The 24,182-nt window shown below is 38.8% G+C and overlaps 1 protein-coding gene across 11 annotated transcripts in view; it reads right to left on the bottom strand.

The window, feature by feature from the left end:
- The window catches only part of lrfn1 (leucine rich repeat and fibronectin type III domain containing 1), a 134,745-nt gene that overhangs the window by 36,724 nt on the left and 73,839 nt on the right, over positions 1–24,182 (bottom strand). For 8 of the 11 annotated variants that reach the window (XM_079674686.1, XM_079674687.1, XM_079674677.1 and 5 more), the window contains one exon: positions 8,170–8,221. The gene's annotated coding sequence lies outside the window, so the exon portion shown is untranslated. Of the gene's footprint in view, positions 1–6,823; positions 6,857–8,169; positions 8,222–12,194; positions 12,270–24,182 lie in introns of those variants that run through there. The other 3 variants (XM_079674682.1, XM_079674678.1, XM_079674679.1) reach the window with 3 other exon arrangements.

Raw genomic sequence — 24,182 nt, 5'->3', positions numbered from 1 at the left:
TGCAATTCTGACAAAAATGCATAAATTCAGATGATGATAATTGTATATTCTAAAATATGTCTGCACTGCATTTTGAATAAATATGTTGCATTTCATTTATTTATTTTGTATTTATTGAGCGGCTACTTTTTCAGAAAGACATCAGAAGAGCAACGGATTCACATTGCAGACAAACAAGCTCAAACATTGTCTCGATGAAGAAGTAAGTCGATAATTAGACTTTCCAATCATGCCTTAAGCAACTGCAAATTGATTTCATGCTGCACACAGAGCAATTGTTTTCTTCATAACAGCCGATGACTGGTTGGTTACCTTCTCATTTTATTATTCTGTGCAAAATCCTTAAAGTAATAGAAATACACTACCAAAAAAATACTGAAATGACCATTGTCTTTTTTTAAATACATATTATTGATCAATGATTGACTCCAACTGCGTGGAAAAAACACATGGCCACCTGAGGCCTCAGTTCACGACATGTTTCAACAATAACATGAAGTTAATAGGATGAGTCACATCTCTGTTATAAGACAACATGCAGTGTGAACATTTGCTCCGCTATAGTCAAGGTTTGAGGTGAAATAACTACTTTACAGGTTAGGGGACTTTTGTTGTTCACTATCAGTTAAAAAAAAGGATAATTAAAAGCTCTCTTCGGTAAGTCTGATGTTTTGTTGACCAATGCTTCCACCCCGACCTCGTCTATACACATCATTTCTTGCTCTATCTCAACTGCACATACTTCCTCCTTACACCCCAGTCATAATTACTCCAGCTGATAGCGGGTGGAACAGAAGTTGTTTTAGGGTTAATTGCGAGACGACTGATGCTGTCATTCTTCCAGTAGTACTGTCAGGCCTAATATCATGCATGGGGCAAATCATTTGTGAAAAGTTTAAAGGGGACCTATCATGCAAAATGCACCTTTGTACGTCTTTTATACGTGAATATGTGTCCCCGGTGTTCCAGGGAACTCGCCAAGTGTCAGAAAACACAACCCTCTCTCTATTCCTCCATACCCAAATCTCTAAAGATGGGGCTGGAACAGATCTGATACAGACTGATACAGAAAATAGTCTGACGTCAGTGACGAGGAGCTCCGCCTACTGTATATGGCCAACTCTCCACCAATCAGGGCAATGAGAGGTTGCCGTGGCATGGTAACAGCATGGTAACATGATGCTCCTAACTTGGCCCCCTCCTTTGCAGGGGGGCGTGGTCAGCTGCAGCGCATGCAAACACGGTGGAGGAGAGCAAAATAGAGTGAAATCAGGCATGGCTAAAATGCATGTTCTGTTTGGTATTTTGAAAAAGAAAACGTATAAATATACCTTGTGGCCCTACAATATATTATTCAAATATAGCATGATAGGTCTCCTTTAAGGACATAAATTGGCCACCACCAATGATAAAAAATGACTACACAGAAAAGTAATTACTGAAAGTAACGACACAGTATGACTATATCTGATTAAAAAGAAATTCCTACAATGTGTAGAAAGCAAAATAGGGTTGGACTCAAAAGGATTACAGCTTGAGTGAACACAAAATGTGCCGTCTTAAAATCAGCAAGGAGTGCCACATTCTGCAGAGACAACCTGACATCCTGCAAGAATGAATTTTCTTATGCCATTTCCCGGTGTCATGACCATACATCTGAGAGAATTGAATGAGCCCTCAGACAGTATGGACAGCAAGTCGAGAGATGTGGGAAAAACTCAGAGACATGCTTCGCAGAGAGGGATTTCAACTATCGTCTCTTGTCCCTGCAGTCACTACAGCACACTGCACATCAGCCTGAATGAAGGAACAGCGGTGTAGAGAGAGGACATGCTGCGCTGTCTGAACAGAAATGTCCTTCAGAGGCTACAATACAGAACAATGTGTTATTATCTAAGACCAGTGCATTATGTTATTCCACTCTCCCACTGTATTTCTCTTTGTTGATGTATTCATACATAAATGTGCTCCTTCCTCTTTACATTCATTTTGATATTCCACAGTATTTACGATTAAGGCTTTATGCCGCATTCCCAAAACAGGCGTAGTGTAATGAATACATTAGGCATTAGAGTGAGTCCTACTCAGAGGTCACATGTATTTTGCTGCCATTTTAAAAACAGGCAGATCATGAAGGAATACAGCAGGCGAATATGACCAGTCAGACGCAAGTGAGCGGCTGTAAATGGGCAGCCATAGGGGAGCACCTGAATAATTTATAGCTCTTCTTGCAGCGCTGCAAAACCAGGAGAGGGTTTTTTCAAACAAAGGGAACATGGTGTCTGTTGTGAATTTCTGTTATGCTTTGTCTCACCCTGTCATGTATGCCACATTTCCCTCTTTTTAAGATTAGTTTTATTGGATGTATGAAATTGCTGTCATGCAGTTGTAATTGATGCAGCGGTACGTGCTTCGTGAGCCGTTTACAAAATATTCTTGTTTGTGGATCAGAGAGCAGAAACCTGTATTTCAGCGTGCCCTTTGTCTCTCATCTCCCTGCAGCATCGCGGGACGTCCCACTACGCCTGTCTCCAGAGATGCCAGGTCTCACTGACACAGTTTTTCAGAGAATCTCACAGCGTGAAGCGTTAAACATGCCACTTTTGTGAGACTACCTACCGAGAGGCTATTTGGCTTTTCTTGCTGAAACTCAGCCTACACATTTTTGATCTTTTCTGCAGTGGCTAGAATATGCTACAAAAAATACACAATGCAAAGTATGAAGGACACAAGTATAAAATGTGTCATACTGTATGAAAGCAGTCGCCTTTTTACTGTTGCCACACCTTCCTCTCTGTACGGCATCATATTTCTCTGCGGTTTTGATCTCAGTATGATCCCATGTGAATAGCTGCAAGCTCCAATTACTATTTGTGAATAGAAAAGTGTTGAAAAAGAAACAAAGACAGAATAGCTATTAACAACGCTGATACAAACAACAACAAGTTCCTCTTTGTGTTATTGTGACTGGCATGTCAGTCATAAAAGAAGACAGGCCTGAAATACTTTGTCTTGTTTAGTCTATTCCGATTGCTGCATGCCCGTCTGTTTTTATGCTGTATCCTCTTACTGTATATGTGCTTTGAAGCTGTTTGTCCACTTTTTGTATATGTTGTGTGTTTTGTTTATTGTATAACATCAGGGATTGCACATGATTATTAGCCTGTTTGCTTAAATCTGACACATTTACATCTCATTAATGTTAATCAAAGAGTGTTATCCCTGATGAATACACGAGTGAAGTGAAAGTACATCTTTAAAGTTATGTACTTAAAGTACTTGAATGCATATAAAATGAGGTACGATAACCAAATGTTCTGTGTTATAGCATGTTAATTTTAGTTTAAAAGTACGTGACAAATTTACAACGCAATAATGTCCAGCCTGAAATGGTGAAGGTCAGTACCGAAAATGAAGATTCCCATAATTGATTTGCTAATTAGTTGCCATGTAAGCCACCGAATGGAGAAACAGTCTGTAGCAAATGCTGCAGAAACTCTTCCTCAGCAGGTGGCTGCACTTGCCTTGAGCATGGAAACAGAAACAACAAATGCATACAGTTGTGCAAACAGATATGTTTTTGAAATAAAGAGATACAGATGGTAGCTCTGCTTTAGGGAATGTACACTGTGGGTCGATGTTCATAATTTCAACTGATATTTCCGAACACTCTCAGATGTCAGGACGCTGGTGCGGGGCCCGGGGGACTCCTCAAAACAACTGAACATTCAACGCTGCACATCGTTTGGTCGTCACCACAACACGTCATGTGTCAAGTCAATTGGATGAATGGTTTTTGAAGCTCCTTCCATTTTTGTTAGATGGCCAAGTTCATTTCAATGAGACACTATGTGTTATCTTACATGAGAGCTAACACAATGTCACATGAGAGCTAACATGATGTCAGTCAGGTTTCTAATTTTAGAGACATCTCCCTTAGAAGGAGGACCAACTAAAACTCATCAAACAGCCGTTGAAGCAGCATCCGTCGGGCTGAGCGCTAAAGTCAAAGTGGAAATTTGATATCAGATATTTAAATGTAACATTACAAAATCAGTAGTGTGGCTGAACAAGGCTGCTGATCCTCTGGTAATACAGACACACCAGACTGTTAAAGAAAGTTGTCTTTGTAATGTAAATGTGTGTATACATACTGTATATAATGCACACAGTATAGATAATTAGAAAAAGGGACGATACATTTGCTTATTTATTTGATCTTTCAAACAGAGTTCCATGTAGTTTCACTTTTTGCACTAAATTAAATTGAGAGGAAATATTTGAACTTCATTTAATCTTAACAAAGATCCAGGAGGATTACATCCCATTTGGGATCAGACAGCAATTTGCTGCTTTGCGAGAAGGCCAGTCTTGCTGCACTGCACATGTGGGCAGAGAATGAGAGGAAAGTTTGCTCACCTCTCCATCATAATCTGTTATTCATCAAAGAGATCTATTTTCCGCCCCTTTCCGTGCCTCTTCACTGGACTCTAAACTCTGACAAAGTGCCCAGGTCCATGCCCTTTGATGATGATTTATGAGAGTTATCCTGAGGATGTTGTCAGATCAGGGGATGTGCTGTGGGTGTAAACCTGGGTGGTGACACGTGAAGAGTAAATAATAAAAAAGATGGTGTTTTTATCTGTAATTCGGAAAGATTATCTTGTGATCGAGTGCTGCTTTCAAAATGTCTGGAAACGATTGAAAGAAGGTCAACTTGGCTCAACTCCGTTCAATTGAACCTAACATTGATCATTAACCCTCATTTGTAACGTGTTTTTCTATAATTAGGGGTGTCCCAAAACAGGACTCAAGCCATTATCATCAGATGGAATCAAAGGAGTAGTAATATATAATATTGATTTATTTATATATACTCATTTTCACGCAGTTGTATATGAAACTTGTCGGTCATAAACACAAGAGAGCAAATATTCACCTAACTGATTTTTTCCCCGACTTTTTCAGGCTTCTAAAGTATGCCGCTGTGGTAATGTATAATAATACACAAATTCAAAAATACCCACACTCCTCAAAATGAATTCTATTGTGTGTGAAATCTAGCTGTTGTTCAACTTCTATTGCTTTGACACAATGCGTTTTGCCAGCCTTTTCTTAAACTGACACAGAATGAAGAAGGGTTGCGGCCTCCTCCTGTTTAATTATAGTTCCCTGAGAAAAGCAGTTGATGCCAACAAAAGACATCAAAACAGCTGTTTAGCATGAAGACAGTCTCATTTCAAAATGAGTCCAAAACTATACTTTGGTTTATATTTTCTGCATTCTGAATGTGTTCTCATGAAGGGAAATGTATCCAAGAGCTTTGCAATTATTTCACGTAGTAGTACTCGTGTCAATTGGTTTATTATTCCTGCTGTATGATAACATGAGAAAATGGTAATTTAGTTTCTGACAGGCATAAGACCAGAGGCAGCTAAATCTTACATAAATGTTAAAGTGATATTCTATTTCACACTTATAGTCAAAAGAAATTCCTCTGCATTGCTGCTTATAATCAATCATTTATAAAATACTTTGCCTTGGGCTGGTTAATTATTATTAAACATTATGGTATTGATTTAAACTATATAGAAAACACTAAGTTTTATAACCCAAGGTAATGCTTTATGAAGCATTTGCCAAACTTCAGGGAACAACAATTGTTAAATAAGCATTTTAACAGCATCTCAAAGCATCCACACTACTAATTAAATGACTAAATATGTATTTATTTAGATTTTTTCTGCAGTGTTACATTCCCATTAAATGTATTTGAACCCTTTGTTAGCTGTGTGCATACTGTGGCTGTCAGCAAGTAGTTTGAGACAGTGTCTGTGAATAAGGTAAGCCTAATAAACTAAATTCATTTTGACTGCCGTCTACTTTGACTCAGTAAAAAATATATGTCTTTATATATATGCTATTTCAATCTTTGTAGTTGTAGTGTAGCAAGAAGAAATATAATCAAAACGCTTGTCAACATAATTACCAGTGCGTCTTTGAAGACTCAATATTTTCCTCCCTGCAATATTCTTCTCTCTAAAAAAAACATAATTTATCTCACACACTATCACTACCCTCATAGGTCTATTTGCAATATTGCATAGTTTTTTTTGAACATTCAAATACACGGTTCAGAGAACTGTATAGCCCTGCGCTCTGTTCTCCGCAGTCTTTCTACATGAAACAGCTTGTAACAGGGAAACCTAATGAAAGTGGTGCCACCAGAACCTGAATCTGTTTTCATATCCTACAAATATTCAAATCAACACATCTTCAGTAATAATGATCAGCTCATTAAAAAAGAAACATGTTTACACCCTATTTTAAGTATTTCGCATGTTTGTGGGAGAAAACTCTTTTTTTGAAATTGTTCATTGTCTGTTTCTATCCAGTCACCAAATGACTTCAGCTGATAAAGCCAATTTGTGCTTCACTGAGCAATGCTGAAGCCAGACACTTCCCTTGTGCAGAAAAGCATCCTGCAGGACTGCCAGTTCAAAGCAGGAAAATCAATGTCCTCTCACAGTGCCACATTATGTAAACCCCAGCCATCTGAAAACGATCAGAATCAATATCTGCAGCGTTTAGCGGCCATGAGGTGACATCTCTCATACATACTTTGATATGAAGTCTGTGTAGTCTCTGGATTCTCTTTTACTTTTGTCTAATCTTCCAAAGGCTAACACACATGTAACGTTGATTTAAACCAAAGCATATTGCACTTATTATAATTACAATACCGTTAATCTGAGCTTTAAGTATTTAACAGAAAATAATGTTTAAACCTACATCCTAAAAAACTTCAAAGGTAATACATTACTCTTTATGTGATTCCTGAGATAGCACTATGAGTAACAGCAGCCGTCTGGTGATTACTGTAAGACACAATAAATACATTTAGCCAGGGAATAAACAATTACATGACTCCTTTGTGCTCATAACAACTTATTTTAATAGCCTGAGAAAGTTGACACACAACTACCAATGTTGTAGCTTTTCATGACATTGATTAAGCTAGCAAAAGGTTGAAAATGCCACAACAAGTCACAATCTTCACTTACATCACAGACTTTGGGCTTAATACCAAATGAAGCAAGAAAAAAGGTTTTCCAGTTGTCACATATAATGAAAAAAGGAGTGCCACAGTAGTACCACAGTAAGAAGCTTAGATTTCCCTATTTTGTGGCACAAAGTCATTTCAGAAAACGTGTCATTTGGAATATCTAGCTAGGTGATAATGTTCCCTCGCAAGACTTTCAACAAAAGGAGCACACACATGTGGCGTGGGTTCATGCAGAGTTTGTGTCATGCGAGAGTACAGCAGTTAAAGAGCTGCTTTGTTTGTCTGCGAACACAAAGACCGAAATGTGAAACACAACAGCACATTGTACTTTGAGCATCGGATGCTTGTTGTGCTGTTGATGACGGCTCCATGAATAATTGCTTCACTACCGGATTAATGGTGCAGATAGCTATTCCCCCATGAATAATTATTTACAGTAGAAAGCAAATTCCCTTACATATCTATGACCGACTGCACATTCCTGTGAGGAATATCAATGCTGTGGCCGTTCATAAGTTCATCAAAACCATCTATGTATTCTCAATCCGTGTTCACAGCAGCCCAGGGTGTTTCCTGCTGTTCATCAGAAGGGCTGTTTTCCCTATTGAGATAAGAAATTAAATCTGCAGGAGCAGAGGATGCTGGGTTTGCTGCAGGGTGGCGAAGCAGCAGCTCTGATAATGGAGCCGACTCCCATTGCGCAGGCTATGAGGCAAACAGCCGTGGCGCCAGCCCAACCCTGCCTATGAGAGGAGAGCTAACAGTGTCACTCCCTCCCTCTCGTTCTCTTTGTGCATGAGAACATGTGGTCAAATGTGCGTGTGACAAACAGAGGAGGACCACATGCAGAATTATGTGGGAGGAGAAGGCAAGAAAATGTGCAGAACTGTATAGGGTTCGCTTGTGTGTTTAATGTAGTGAGAATATGCATGCATGTTGGGTCAAACATACTGACCCTGTGCAATAAAAAGAGATCAATAGACTCTCCCTTTCTCTCCCTCTGCTCCATCACTTGCTGCTGGTGTTTGCAGGCTGGATGGGTTATGTGTGGTTGTATATTATGTAAATGTGAAGAGCGTTATCATTTCAATTTGGGAACTCACCAGAATACTGTGTCGCCTTGGATGCTCCTCAAAGGGTTCACTTCAAAGCAGTCTGCAGAAAGAAATAAACGGTCACACCTTAATGTACAAGTACAAATAACATTAGGGGCAATACGGCACCAGTTGTAATAGTGTCAGAATCATAAAAGGTTCAATTTACAGTGCAATCTTTGATTTCTTCCCAGACTCAATACAAATGATTTGATATTTCTGACGCAGTGGAACAATCATTTTCTGCCGAGAGCCTCTGCTAGAGGGAATTTAAAAGAGGGGAAATTGAAGCAGAAATATCATTTTACCAGCACCTATTTTAAAAATGATTTCCTGCTTTATAAGCATGACTAATATTTGTCTTCAGCCTGTATATTAATTACCCTCGATTGTAGACTGGAGCACTTCCATTACCTGGTGGAAACGAATTCCTTTCAAATGTGTATTTTTCTTTCACCACAAATTCAATGAATAATGACAGCTGTATGGAGAACATGTACCATCTGCAGGGTCTTCACTCTTTGTGCTTTGCCGCAAGAACGGGTCATGCATAACCTTCAATTATAAAGTGTGTTATTTCAACAGAAAAACCTTTGCAACTATGTGCAAGAAAAAGAAAGATATCCAGCTATTTGCAGTTTAATACTTCAACAAGCTCCACCACATTGACCAACGAGTTAAAGCTTACATGGGCGGTACACACAAGCCGCTTCAGCCCATTTCCATCTAATTAGTGGCACATTTGTGGTTCATTAGTGACAGCTGCACTGATTCTGCAGCTCCAATGTCAAACCTGCGTACCAAAGTCTAGCACTGCCGATACATATTAGCATTTATCACTTTCAAACTCAAAGGTCAACATGTTTAACAGCTTTTAACAAGTGGGTGACTTGAAGTGGGATAACAGCTTATTTGCTAACAAGGTATCCGGATCATGGCAGGAACTAGTTAGTTTAAAGATATTGTCCAAAAGAACTCCATGGTCTTACTGTATGATGTGTCTACTTTTCCATGATAGATGGATAGTAGATAGATGACTTATTAGCCTCTCTTTCGTTATGACATTCTTTCTGCAAGGCTCCATTTAAGGCACAAAGAACTAGCATAGTGCTTGTGTTGCACTTATACTTATGAAGGTAACAAAAAACAATTACACAGAGGCCCCATGGTCTAAACCAAGATGAAAAACTCTTTATTGCTCCCATAATGCAGCGCATATCCACTCTGTTCCTACCAGCATTTCGCTTAAAGGCACCTCAACAAAATAGCTACATTACAGAAGATAAACTTAGTTACAGGAAATGTCTGAAGTTGCTAACATGATCTTGACGCCTTTGCAGCACCAACAATAATACAACTTATTAAAGCAAGGCATTAGTGCATGCTTTTGATTGCAGCAGATGTTCAAGTAGATCAGGACATAGTTTAATCTATTCCTTTTCTCTTTTAGTTATGGAGTGTTGTAAAAAATAACACTAACTTCAAAAGCCTTCAAGTGGGATATATTATTTTTATCATACATCATATATTTCATACTTAAGCATTTGAACATGCTTTCCAAAAATAACTTGTTATTGTACTGCCTGTCTAAATATACTTGTATCACCCCTGTCTGTCTTTTTAAGCCCCCCTCACATAAAACATTTATGCTGCCTTGAATTTTAAAGCTAGTTCTCAAGCGTTTGGCGTTGATACATATAGATAGATGGTGGTATATTCTATTGAGCCGGCATATGACATAGAAAGGTTAAATCTGAATGGCTTGCAGCATCCCGTGTTTTCTGACCTAAACAGAAAATTGGTAGGACCTCAAAATGCTCAAATGCATGAGTATGATATGATATGGAAAGTATCGCTCATCCTTTAAAAACAATTTTTTTTTTACAGAGTGTGTCCTAGTCGAGTGACCGACCGTCTCCACTTAACTGCATTCATGACGGTTGATTTTACCAGCCGGGAGCACTTACTACTGAACATATGAGCATCAGTGCATTTGCCAAAAAGACCAACTTTTGAGTGTTTCTGGCGCAGGGGTTTCATTTACACCTACAATTTAGTGGAGTCAGCTCACATGCACAACACTGAACTCTGCAGGATAGACCAAAGCAAACCAGTTAGCTGCAAATAGTTTGCAGAGTACACAAATAAACTTATTGGAACTAATTTGAACTGCCGCAGTATGTATATAGCGAAAACAATACAAGGGAGCCACAATTTGCTCTGCCTCTCCCAAGTGCACAATCCAATGATCACAGTTAATTGAAGCTTTTGTAGATGAAGAAAAAGGGACCCATTTTTCACCTGTTTTTCTCCAGGAATAATGACAACAGAGGAATAGCTCCGATTTTCCTGTCAGATGTAATTGCCAAAGCAACAATCTTGATTAGGATCTTAACACTCCTTATTTTCATCAGCCACAGCCGAACAACACAGGATGTTTGTCCAAGTAAGACATATTTACCAACCCTTAACTTTCACTTGTACCGTGTGTAAACAAAGTGGGCCCTCCACAAAGACCCTGACATCGAGAACAACCTTTAAAGGTTGTTCAGTAAGTCATCCATTACATCCAAAAGACACAAGACTCTTCATTGTGCTACTCAATTCGTACACACCAGAGTGCCCTTTACATGTAGGCTATGTGATATTTCATTTAACAACATTTAAGCTTAATCTAACATTTTTCAAGTGTTATTAATTAAGAGTTTGTGATATATCATTTAGTGTTGGTATGTTGTCAGTTTTTAATACAACTTAAATCATTTGCTTTCACAATGCAATCACGTAATGGCCAACTGCCATCTTTACGACTGACCTAAGACAGTCGTCTAAGAAGTACAATTTCACGCATGTCGCACTTCACTGAGGCGTCCATCTTATGTTCCCTGAAGCATCAAACACCAAGCAATTGATTAAAACACACTGTACACACACTCACACACTGCAAATATCACTGGAGCTATTCCTGCCACATTGGCTGTAATCTTACATATTGTGAGTGCATGCAAACTGCCCTTCCATCTATTCATCACACTCCCACGCAGACACATCAAACACTGGCGCTGCACGCAGACTTCAATAGAGTGAGACAGTGATAAGGAGTTTGGAGAGGATTTTCTTCTCTACATTTGAGTTATTGTTGATTTCTAAATAACAGCAATCGGTTTTGGGATGTGTGGTTTGCAGCAGAGAAGGCAAGGTTGAATTCTCAAAAATCTAAATCAGTCTTGATCCAAAACATCCTTCAACAATAACATGGTCTCCATTGGACAAAAACATTCCTTCAGCTGTATCCGTATTTGTGCTGTGCTAAAAGATTATGAACCCAGAGGACAATCAATTTGCAGTAAAGCAAACATTACAAATGTAGGTTATAATTATCTTTTATTTTCTTGACTAATAATTTCATAGTTTTGTTAGTGTCCAATTTGTCTTCCAGAAAGAGCCTCATGAATGCAAAGTGTATGGAAATCCACACATTTAACATATTTCCTATTTTTTGCTTGTACAAATTACTCAAATTATTAACAGAACAATAAAGATAATAGATACAAAAAGTTGCTAATTCGTTTTTGACTGAATAATCAATGAACTAACTAACTAACTAATTATTGTAACTGTAAGACAATATCGTAGCTTTGGATTCACACATGCAGTTTAATATATAATTGGTATATATATATATATATATATATATATATATATATATATAAAAGACTGATGATTGAGATACTAAACCTGCAGCTGTTGGGGTAGTGGTTGCTTTTCCCTTTTTTTCTAAACCCAGTGTAGCAACCCAGCCTTCTCATTTGTTGCGATCCTCAAGGACAAACAGCTATTTGTTCAGGGTTTCAGGACCTCGAGCTTCGGCACACAGGGTGAGGCCGGCTTTTAGATAACTATGAGCCTGGATGATGTCTCCACATACTGACAAAATGGATGTTTAGTTTGCAGTGCTTTCTCAGATGGGCATTCAACAGAAACGGTTTCATACTGAAAACTAAAACATGCTATTCCCCTCTATTTAGCGGTACCTGTTATTCTTTGGTGTGGTAATGGAGGCCAGCGGTGTCCATAGAAACATTATCACCTCTCAGTCGAAACACTCTCTGGAATTATTAATGAAGAGTGAGAAAGAACCTTCTGCAGGGGCTTTTCATTGCAGTGTCTGAACCATGTGTGAAAACACCACGCACTCACACATCCCTTTTCTATTCCTCTGCCTCACTTGCCTAAAATAAAAAAAAGTGTGGCCAGGACCTACATTGCTATTATAAAAGCCTCCAATAAAAAGCAAATATAAAAACACATTTTGATGTCAGGCCAGGGTGAACCTAACCAGTTGGAAGAATAGTGGCGAAAGACTACCTTATAAAGTAAATCCTAGTTATTCTGCCTGTTAAATCCCCGCTCTCTGCAGGCGAGCAGTGTGGAACACCAAGACAAGATGTGAAATGAAGAAACAAGGGAAATACTTCAATAACTACCTGCTCTGATGCACTGCATGCTTAACTGATGGCTTTTTAAGCATGTTGTCATTTTCATTAGCTTCCAAACAGCCGGCCACCTCCGCTGAGTGTGATTTAACAGACAGCATATGGTTCTCTTAGACTGCCCACACGGTTGGCTCTCTGACCATTAGCAACACCTCTAGGGCGGACAATGTGACCTCTAGAGATGAGAGGGCTCCAGACAAAAAAGCAACAACCCGAGGCAAAGTGGAGGCCTGAGCTGTGGGCTGCACAGAGCGGGAACACATGAGCACACAGAGCTAATGGTGGTTTAAAGCTAGGGTGAAAGAGAATACGCTGATGTTTACTATAACATTTACTGGGATCTTGTGACTCCATTATTGTAAAGAAATCTTATTGTGGGAGAGACAGTGACTGAGGTGACACTGAGCAATAATACACATTGCCTGACAGAATCAAATCACATATTATACGCTCTAATAATTACTCTGGTTATGCAGCTATTTTTAAGCGGGAAACAGTAATTTGCAAGTCTTTGTTATCATGTCTCACATATGTCAGCCAGTGAAGCAACGATAACATTGAATAATGCTATTAGTCATCTCATATGAGTAATTATGCAATAAGCACAAGTTGCGAAGCAGTACACCCAGAGGTCAGGAAAGTTAAGCATGAGCCTTCACCATGCAGACTAAGAGTATGCTAGAGATCAGAGTTTCCCTCTTGATGACTCAGGGAGGATCGTCTCTGTTGCTCAGGATCTGATGCTCTGGTAGTAAGCTCTTTCCCCTCCCTAACCCAACCCCCTACCCTCAACCACCCCTCCCCTTATGAGCTGAAGCCTCTGATGATGTCCGTACGGCTATTTATACACTTAGCCATGCTCAGCACATTTAGCTGAAGCACATAAATAATCTGTAGGTGTGTGAGAGTGTGAAAGAACAACTGGTTTGCTTAAACACAACAACTTCCAGGCTTTACAGAGCAATACGTCACATGTGTATTTCCACAGCTCTGACCTCCCTTATCAGGATTTGGGAGGTAAATACATCAGTATAGGCTACTACAATACATTTCTCACCAAATATATGCACATTTCTTTGAGTTTTAACATGCAGGCTACATCACAGATTTTGAACAGTAAATGGCAAGAATGTTTATTTTGTGAATATTCTGAAAAAACAACAAGTCTTCAAATTATAGTGTTCATGTGCCCAGAGTGTAAACTGAAAATTAGAGTATTTTTCTCTTTTTCTTATGGATCCTATTGACAGTCAAAACAAGTCTTTGTATTGGTCAAATTGATACTTGCTGTGCTCATAGCTCAGCAAATCACATACTATGAGGTCTTTGTGCAAATTTGAGCAAAATTGCATACAAAAGTCCATCAAATTGTGTTTGCATTTTTGGTCTCCCAAGCAAAACCTCAAATGCTGATGTGCAGCTTCTCCAGGACCAGGCACAGATTAAAAATGGCATAAACCCACCCCCAGTTTATATTTTTTGCTCATGTTCGCACTCTGTTTCATAAAAAGGGACAAAGGAAATATAACGTATCATCAGCAAGAGGGTTCGTATGGCAGATCATGTCAGCTGCGTTTATCCCTTTTAAAAGCAGCAGACTGTTTGCTAATGACGGGCCGCGAGGAGAATCAAGTCTGGCTCTTCCTTTTAGTAAACTGTTTCTGTGCAGGAGGTGCCAAGGCCCAAAGCACAAATAAACGGCACCCTAAATACGATTATACAGCTCTGCAATTTCTTCCAAGGGTACATCATGTCCCTGTTTCAATTCGTGTTTTAGGAGACACTAAGATGCAGCCTTCTTTCCCAGGATGAATGCATGTGGTTATTACTAAACAATGAAACCTGGGCTGTTAGGTCATTAATATAGTAAGTCATGTAAAATAAAAATAGAGATTAGAGATATATATACAGTATAGAAACTCTATACTGCAATAACAGTAGGTTCTGTTATAATCTAATGTATTGTGGATTGTTAAACTCCCGATATGCATCCAGCCCCTTGCATTAAAATCGACACAGATGTTTGTTTACTTTTTGAGTCAGCTGACATGTCAGAGGATACAAATAATTTATAACACACTGATTTGAATAAATGTGTTATTTCACTTTGAATAAATGCAGCACATCCTTTAAATAATTGACAACAGCTGGAACATATGTATCATTCCCGCTGATGGCTACACATATTCAATCAACAGGAAGGACAACCGCGATACATCCTGCATGTAGTTTTGCTTGACACAATGGACACAGATCAACCATTAGTTTAACTCATTAGGATCCCATTATAATTACTATATCATTCATCTTTAATTGATTGTGGATTGCATCTTTAATGTACTTAATCACAAATGCAAAAAGGGAGATGTGTGTATTTATGAAAGTTGTTTTTGTGAGTTTGCGGAAGTCTGTGTGTGTGCCTTCACTGTGAAAAACAGTGAAAACTATTTTACAAGCACTTGCTTTCTAAATTTAGGTCTGAGAAACTGCTTCCTCAATTTATGCTAAAATGTGTAATGAAATGCTGAACCCCATGATCTGCATAAACACAACCTCAGCCTTCATAGAACACACAAGAGTTATTTCCTTATCATGTCTCCTTGGCAGCATCGAGTAAAAACAGCTGTTTAGGGAAATCATCGTGCCTTCCTTGGCCCAATAAAGCTTGTTCCGAGCCACACATCTAACGGCCCATGCTCAGGACTTGAGAAAGCAGCACACTGCCTGAATTTACAGCGCCATTGAAATTCAGCAGCATGTCTTTTGTTACTGACAAGGTTTCAATACAAAAAGGATGAAAAAGAAGAAGCCAAGGCTATGGCATCTTTAAATAGCTGCTTTGCCTTAGTGCTGCCAAGGAGAGGCAATACTAAAATCTCACATTTTAAACCCTGCTACAAACAAGCAGGAATTGCCCTGATCAAATTAACCATTTAATGTTAGAGGTGCCTATTTAGTTGAAAAAAAGACTCAGGGCAGGTTTGATGGAAGATAGCTTAAACAGGGTAGGCCTATATGCAGGAATCCTGAAGTCAAATGTAATACCGTTTAAGACCTTTTTTAAGACCCTTTCCATACAATTTAAGACCTCATCGCCACTTGGAGCTTTAACCGATTACATTGGTGAGACACTTTACCTCTCAAACAGTGTTGATTGTCCTTCCTCCTTATCTTCCAACCATTTGGACGCAAACTTGCATTTCCCCATAACGATGTTGTTTAACAACCGGCGTAAACGGACCTTCGCGCGCTATCAAGCAGTGAGCGTGCGATGTCCTGTTCAGATGACGTCAAATCCAACGGGATGCCATAAATAAACTACACAGAATCACACTACACACCTACGTCCTACGCAATGATAACATTCAGGCAGACTGTAGAATACAACCTCTTTGGACAATTGATATACTCATTGAAAACAAGCTACAAAATGTAATACCTTTGAAAATGCCGTTTGATACTTTTTAATAGCCTTCATTTTCGCTAAATTGATTTATCAACTTTTAATACTTTTTAAGACCCTGCGGACACCCTGTTAAAGCACTGTCAGGGTTGAAAATGTAAAGTGAAAATACTTGCTTAAGTACTTTAAGTATACGTTAGAGGCAAAGTTAAAGGTATTCAGAGAATAATTTCAAACCCAAATGTGTCGTTTATGGGCCCACAGCTTATTACCACTGATCTAATGGTGTGGACGATGATACAGTACGCTTTTCTAAATATCAAATGCAGCAAACCATGTCCAAATGGCAAATTATAATGAAACGAGTGGAATGAAGCCATAACAGACCCCTTTATATCAAAGCATGAGGGCATGGAGCAGTTTTTCCTGCTTTATAACTTTTTTTCACTTTGTTTTCTACCATTTTCAGTTTTGTAACAACATAGTGTGGATTATATTGCATTTCCCAAAAGCGCATTACCTTTTAATTTTAGCTCATAAAATAGGAGGAAATGTCGTTTGAATCTACAGTAGCTCCTTGTGATTTCTGGATAATTACATTTTTACAGCTTTGGTTTGAACCTGTTTAAACCTCAATATTTAAGGAGGAATATCATGACACCTGAGTATTGCCCAAACCCACTGATCAGTTTTCACCTAAATATACTGGTCTATGATGAAACTATAAACAAGTATACAAAAAAGACTGATAAACATACGATGAAATGTTTCATGTTCTACTTTTATCACATTCAACAGGCAAAACCTTCAACCGATCAATAAGACATATATGTCCACATGAGGTCAGGTAGGGTAAGATGAGATACAATGAAACTTTAATGAGTTCCATGAAGAAACTGGAGCAAATATGGATCGAAAATGAGAACATCCCGAAATACATGGCGTTTCACACTGAATGCCATTTTCAATATGTCAAGTGCAGGATTTCAAATGCCTGGCAGTGTGAAAAGCAGGCAAAGACAATGCCATTCTCAACATTTAGCAACATCTGAATGTGTGAACGTCAAAACTGTGCCTGCAGACAATTGCTTTGAAAAGCGATTGTTTTCATAGCTCTCTCTCCGACAGTCATGGTTAGCCGGACTTGGACACAGCCTTGCTTAGTCACACTGACAAAGCATCGCTTCCACAAAACACCAGAAAAGCCCCGTTATGATCCACAGTTACAGTCTCATTTGAACTCCAAATGTGCAGCTCCACTGTTTGTTTAGCCCCAGAGATGTGCTCGAGCATTAGCTTTGTCTGTCCACTTATTTACTTCAATATCTGCAGGCCCCATAAATGCCACAACGTTGTGTTGCAGAGAATAAAACGCAGCCGGGAATGCTCTTGATGATATTTTATTAGACAGGACAGCATTTCACCAGCGGTTTAAATATGGTTTGTTATCTTAGTGCCAGTAGATCTACAGTAGCATTTATATTGCTGCAGAGGCTAATAATAGCAACCTGCCAGCTACCACTGCAAACACTGTGAAAGGAAACAACAGTAAGCCTGAAAAACTGTTGTATCCTATCCATTTATGTCAGCGTATTGACATCCTCACTAATATTGAAAGGGATTATGTGACTTAAGTCTGCATGTTTTTCATGCCTGAAGAAGTGTTCTACTTGGATGGAAGCTGCTCTTGCCGTGCCAGTCAGCTCCGTCTGAATACTGACTTCCTCCTTCGCAGATAATCCCTTGAAAAAGACAACTCTTTAATGTCTAACATCCTTAACGCAGCTCTCTCAATTCCATGAATCAGAATTAGCCACCAAAGACGCCCAAATCCATTTTCTGCAACACCATAGACCTTTTCCACATGTCACTTATGATGTGAAATGTACAGGAATGAAGTGATCGGGATAAAAAGGCATTACAGACAAGAAATGAATTGATGTGCGTACAAGGCATATGGCAACCAGTTTGTTGTGGTTACCATATAGCATCTTAGATTCTCTCCTATCTGATGTATGGATGAGTTATACAATTACATTTCTCTGTGATTCATCTTTCTATTCATGTTGGATTCAATGCAGGTGCAGCTGAAGCCCTCTTTTGGCCTTCGAAGCAAAACATATGGAGATTTACCGCAGGGATTCACTGAAAGACAATAGTATGGTATTTATGATTCTTTGGCACTATGTGTATTAACTCCTGCCACACAGCTGTCACTATGCATTTTCAAGACAGGTTTGGACCCTTTAAAATTATTCCACGTTACATTTGGATTTTGGAGAGAGCAAAAATCACATGTCGTGCTTTAAATGTTAAGTCCTCCATAAAATGTAAATCTGGGTCCAGCTCAGAACATCTGTGCCAGATAAAAAAGCAGCTGAAGGAGAGGAAAAGAAACATGAGCATGTGCCTGCATGATTAAATGTCATTACTGGCCAAATGCTCTCAGCACCATCCACCAGATTCTGAGGAGGGGCAGCGCGAGGCGGAGAGGCCACGGTGAAATGGGACTGCAGTCAAACAGACTATTTGCAAAGAGATTGCTAAGGAATGTCAATCAAATTATTACGCAATAAAGTGCAGGTGGAGTTTGCTCGTCTGCACGGAGACCTTACATATACACAACTGAGATAGTATTATATATATATATATATATATCAAGTTCATAAGTACCACTTTCTAATTTGACACATTTTATATAGTAGTAATAATTAACCATTTACTGATGATTTATCAATCAGAATAAGCCTTTCATTAACATTCAAAACTGTAGAGGAGAATAAAATAAAAAGTCTCTATCAACATTAATGTTTGCCTTATAAATTGTTGCTGATGTTTTATTATGAAAAAAACTTCCGCCCCTTTATCAATGTTTTATAGTTTTTTACTTCATACCACTAAAAGTGTATTACCTTTTAATTATGACCTACATTTATCAACCTGGCAACCCAAACGTTGCTTTTATTGATGGTTGGCAACTGATTTTAAGCACGAGTAAATCATTTACCAACCACCAATGAATCATTATTTAATCATCAAGTTACTTTTTGGAAAGGTGGTTCCAGCATTAAGGGGATTTCATCATATTTTATGATTAGGAACAGAGCAGTAAAGAACAGGTAAGGGCAAGCGAGTAAATGTGTGTAAAAAGAAACCAGAATAATATATTTATTATTTTGGTTTTCATTATTTTATTTTGTCTTATAAAGTCTCCATTTACCACCATTTGATGAAAAAAAATCCGACCCCGAACACCTGAGTGCTTTAGCAGATAATATAGTCCATTCAGTGCCAGCAGGAAGGAGTAAGCCATCATTGAACAGTGTTCTTAAGGCTTAACCAAAAGATACTCCTACCTGCATTTTGAATAATAGAGGCATCTTCTATAGAGCTATACTTTAAACACACACAGCATGACCATATACTGTACTATACATACACCGTGGCCTTTGAATAGCTGTCAAGCTATTTTCTTGGCTTTCCATGGTGTTGCAATGCAAGTAAGGGATGATGTAACCTCGCAATGGATTAACTCTTGGTTTAAGTGCTGACATCTTTAGTCAAGGTTCCTTTTGCTATTTTTATGAAAATGCGATGAAGGGTGACAAATTAAATGACACATCAAATACAGTATGAATGTATGTTATCCATCAAGCCAAACATTTGTTGCCAACCAGCTAAATATATGATGAGAATAAAAATGCAGATTATTTTAATCCATATGCAGATGGAGTGCAGCGTATGAATCAATTTAAATCGCAATGAAGAAAAATAACAAAACTTCTAAACCACTTCTAAATAAAACAAAAACATATTCAAGCCTCATGAAAAACCTTACGGCACATTCATATAAAGGAGGTCAAACCTTGTTAGTAACAGTTCACTGCATCGACACGTAGATTGGCAACAACCATATGCTTTTCTGCACAACTGTATTGTACAAATCCAAATTAGATGGCCTTGCATTTGACCACTAACAAGGGGGGGAAAAAATACTGTTGGTAGTTAATGACTCTGGGCTCAATGAAAGACAAAGCAATGAAGTGGCTTTCCAATGTCTTGTTGCACCCTGAGAGTGAAGCAGAGAAGAGTGAAAGGGTCTTTGTTCTGCCAAGGTCAATTGTTCTGTGTTGATTTTATATACGGAGAGGACAGACCTTGATAACAAGCTGGTTTAATAGCTGTGTTTCAAAAGTTATTGGTGGGTATACGACAATAGTAATGGAGAACGTATTGTATTTTATTGTGGGCGTGGAGTAACTCTATTTTATCTTTACTGCCAAAAAAGGTATTAGCTGGACCAAGCATTGTTTGGCGCACAGACCCAGCACCTCAGTGGTGTTAGGTCTCAATGAATTTGACAGCTTCCATAATTTATGACGGATCCTCTACATATTCCAATGGACACATTAATTAACATGGTTTGTCAGTTGTTTTTTTCATGCTACTGGAGGCTTTTTGACAGGGTCGTTAGAAAACAAGAAGTGCATACCTCCAGCTATTTATCATGAATTTGTCATCATTTGGATTTAGGTCATGGAGAGGAATCTAATTATGAAACCCAAGCCATGCCTTATCCCTTTTGGGAATAACCAGTAAAATAAGACTCACCAGGCAGAGTTTAAAGCTAGATTTCAGATTGGTGTCACTGGAGTTAATCCCATTATAGGGGCAAAAAAGAGCCAGGGTGAAAGAACGGATATGTATGGAGAGAAAATAGGATCAGTACAGCGATTCAGCCGACCAAGCTATGCAGGGTGGAACCATGATTTAATGGATTAAACCCAGTCAAGCCGTGATGATTAACCTGACCCCTGTGTTGGAGAGTGGCCCCCCTACACCTCAAAGCTTGGGAAATATGTGTCTGCTCTTGATCCGGATCACGGGAGGATTGAATCCAAACTGTCCTGCAATCGTGGCCACCAGACACCAACTCTTGGACACCCTGCGGATCCATCTGTGGAAGGCAGATGACGGGGGGGGTTGACTCGTACAACACGCCACGACATGACTCACAGATGGGAGCCAGCTCAGGCAGGATTTGTCACCATAATGGCAACGGTATCTGTATATGTGTCCTGCATGTGTGCGCATGTGCTCGCGTGTAAGCACGTCTTGTGAGGGTGTCTGTGAGCACGTAAATATATGAGTGGTGAGACTGTGGTGTTGACTTTCAGCGGAAAGGGGGCGGATGGAGGAGAGGCGCTTTGACAAGTGTGTGATGCATGCTCCTGTGACGGCAGCAGCCATCAGAGAGCAGTGGGCTGTCAGAGACCGATAACCCAGACAAGAGACATTTGCCAAGGACCTTCATTGGGTCTAATACACAGTTTAGAAAACCCTCGATACATGGCCTTTGATACGAATGTACACTGGAGTATTGCACTGGCTTTTGGGATTTAAAAAAAGAAGCAGATTGAAGGCCTAGAGCTGAAATTAAACAATGACACCACATGTTGTATGTCCAAACACTGTAACTGCAGCTGCAGCGTTACAGCCTCTCTTCTTTTAGATTGAAATGTAGCGTACTAACATTGTGTTTAGCTTGTCCTGACTTTGGCTCCCGATATAGAACAACACAATTTGCAGCTTAGGTGATTATGCTTTACTTTCAATTTCCAATGAGCATTTAGGAGGTAAATCATGTCAAATTCTAAACATATGGACTTAGTTTTGGATGAATTGGGTTGTAGAGCTGAAAAACTGTTGTGAAAATAAGTAAATAAGGCCTAATCTAACCTGTCAGTCTCTTTACAAGCAGTAAGATGCAGGTGTATGAAGAATATATGTGTTTTCTTCTTCACCTTCATTTCTCCATTTTGTTTAATTCTTAACACATGATACAGTATCTGTGCACAGAGATTTGAGGTGTCTATTTTTAAAACGCGATCAAGGTAGGGGTTATACTGCAGTGATGGTTACAAGCTTGTGATCTGCGAGATATGTTGATAAGGTCGGAATACATACTAGTTTAGCCAACAGTTCTGTAAAAAGGACGGACAAAAGCCTTAAACATTATTATAAAACCTACATTTCATCTTGGCATTGTGTATGTGACTTTGTTCAGGTCATTGTCCTCAGTTGTTCATCTCAATGAAGGAGATGATGCAGGCCCCTCTCCTCATTAACCCTGGGGACAGCATGCAATTCTAGTCAGGTAAAACACGCTTCGTCGACTCAAACCGCGCTCATTCGGCTCACAACTCGTGGGAATAGGCAAGTAAAACCTTTATATTAACGAGTTTATCACTACAAACAACGAACGCTTATTTATCACCCTTGTGCTCTTTAGACACGATAAAACAAAAAGATATTAGAATATATTACATTTCGTCATATGATTGACAGCAGGCTAGTTATTGATTATGTGACTTCTTTGCAACAGAACATATTACCTGTGAGCTATTTTAGTTATGATAATATTAAAAACAAATGTTTCTAATTTAGATTGCAACACATTGGTATCACATCTGAGTGTGATAAATTGAAATGTGAAAGGTGTCTCTTTTCACAAGATATCAAACGATATAAGCAACAGGAGTAAGTAACTTGCAGGGAGGAATTGGTTAGAAGAAGGATGATTTACATTTAAAGGATGTTTGGCAGCCAACTCTCGCGTTTCAGATTGCAGTTTCCTACAAGAATGCATAGCCAGGCAGATTTTTCAAATCAACCCACTCTTTAGTATGCATTAAGTCTGCAACGAAACGGTGACTGAAAAAAACTAAACAATGAATATTATTTTCAAGTGATGGGTTAACAATATCAAGAAAGTTTTGCTTTTCTGCAAATTGTTTTCGCACTGTTTTGAAATAAATGAAACGCTACAGGGAAAGGTAGAAAGACAAATGGTGCAGGTAAAGCAGTCGAAATGAAATATATAGTTAATTGATTTGAACATGTAGGAACAGCAATCTTTAAATGCTCAATTAGTCAATTGCTGCTGCAGTATGTGGAGGCCAGTGGAAGCTGTCGGAACAGGCCTTAGGCTGCCTGACCCGAGCATGGGAGTTAAAATAATTAACAGAGGCATCAGCTGGGCCCTGAAGCTTACCATCTACAGACAACATGAACATGTCAAGTTCAGGAATGGATTTTAGAATACTACCATGACTAATTTGATACCCTGACATATATATTTGCCATGCTAACACAGCTGCACAGCCTTAAAAACGTCATACATTGTATACATAGATGTATATGTTCAGACAAATCAGTAGAAAGCAACAGTTGGCCACTCAAAATAGTGAGAACATACAACACTATGTACTGTATTTAACTATGGCCTTTTATTACTAGTTTTATTATTTTCCGTGGTTGTGCAAGAATACCACAACAAGACACACAGGGTTGATTTAGTCTAATGTATTCTAAAGAAACAGAGATGATAGCAGTAAAGGTCATGTTCGGATTGTGTCACAGTAAGTGACAGTAAAAGGAGTTGTATGGATCAAGGTTCAAAGTAATCATACTATGTGACTTGCATTAATGTAAATAGAAAATGAGGGTCAAGTCTTTATTCCTCATGTTTGATGTCTCACTGATTGTGCATCCTCACTTGTGTTTCATTGTATATAAGGAGGAAAGACGATATGAACCTTATAGCTGGCTCATGGCTATATGATACTATAAAGAGTGTTAAGGTGCGGGAGGTGAGCACTTTAACATACGCAGCCATTTAATGAACTCACTTACAGACATGCTGATGTGTGGCAGTTATCATGCTGTGGATATACATATGTGTAAACTTCAACAAATGTACAGCTACTTTACACAGGTCTCATTCTCATGAATTCAATGTAATCTACGAGAACTGTTTGTTATCTAGAATTGCAGTCAAGGATTATAACATTTCTGTTTATATTGTGAGTTTTTTGGGGGAAATATGTTATTTTGACACCAATACAGTGCCTTGAAAAAACCATGTATGTAAAGTTTAGTTTAAAGGTGTTATAAATCGTAAATAAGCCTTGACTATAGCCAGCTTTGAGTTGCTGATAAGTTGCGTCAGATAATTAATTATCAAATGTCTTCAGAAACAGAAATGCATGTTGACACAAATTCAAACAGTGCCACTGTAAAAGCACAGCGACACTTTTCATCTTTAGATTTTGGCATGCAGC

The sequence above is a fragment of the Notothenia rossii genome (genome assembly GCF_949606895.1).
Source record: "Notothenia rossii genome assembly, chromosome: 4".
Classification (NCBI taxonomy): domain Eukaryota; kingdom Metazoa; phylum Chordata; class Actinopteri; order Perciformes; family Nototheniidae; genus Notothenia; species Notothenia rossii.
The sequence above is the reverse complement of the archived record's forward strand: the minus strand, read 5'-3'. Positions and strand labels throughout refer to the sequence as shown.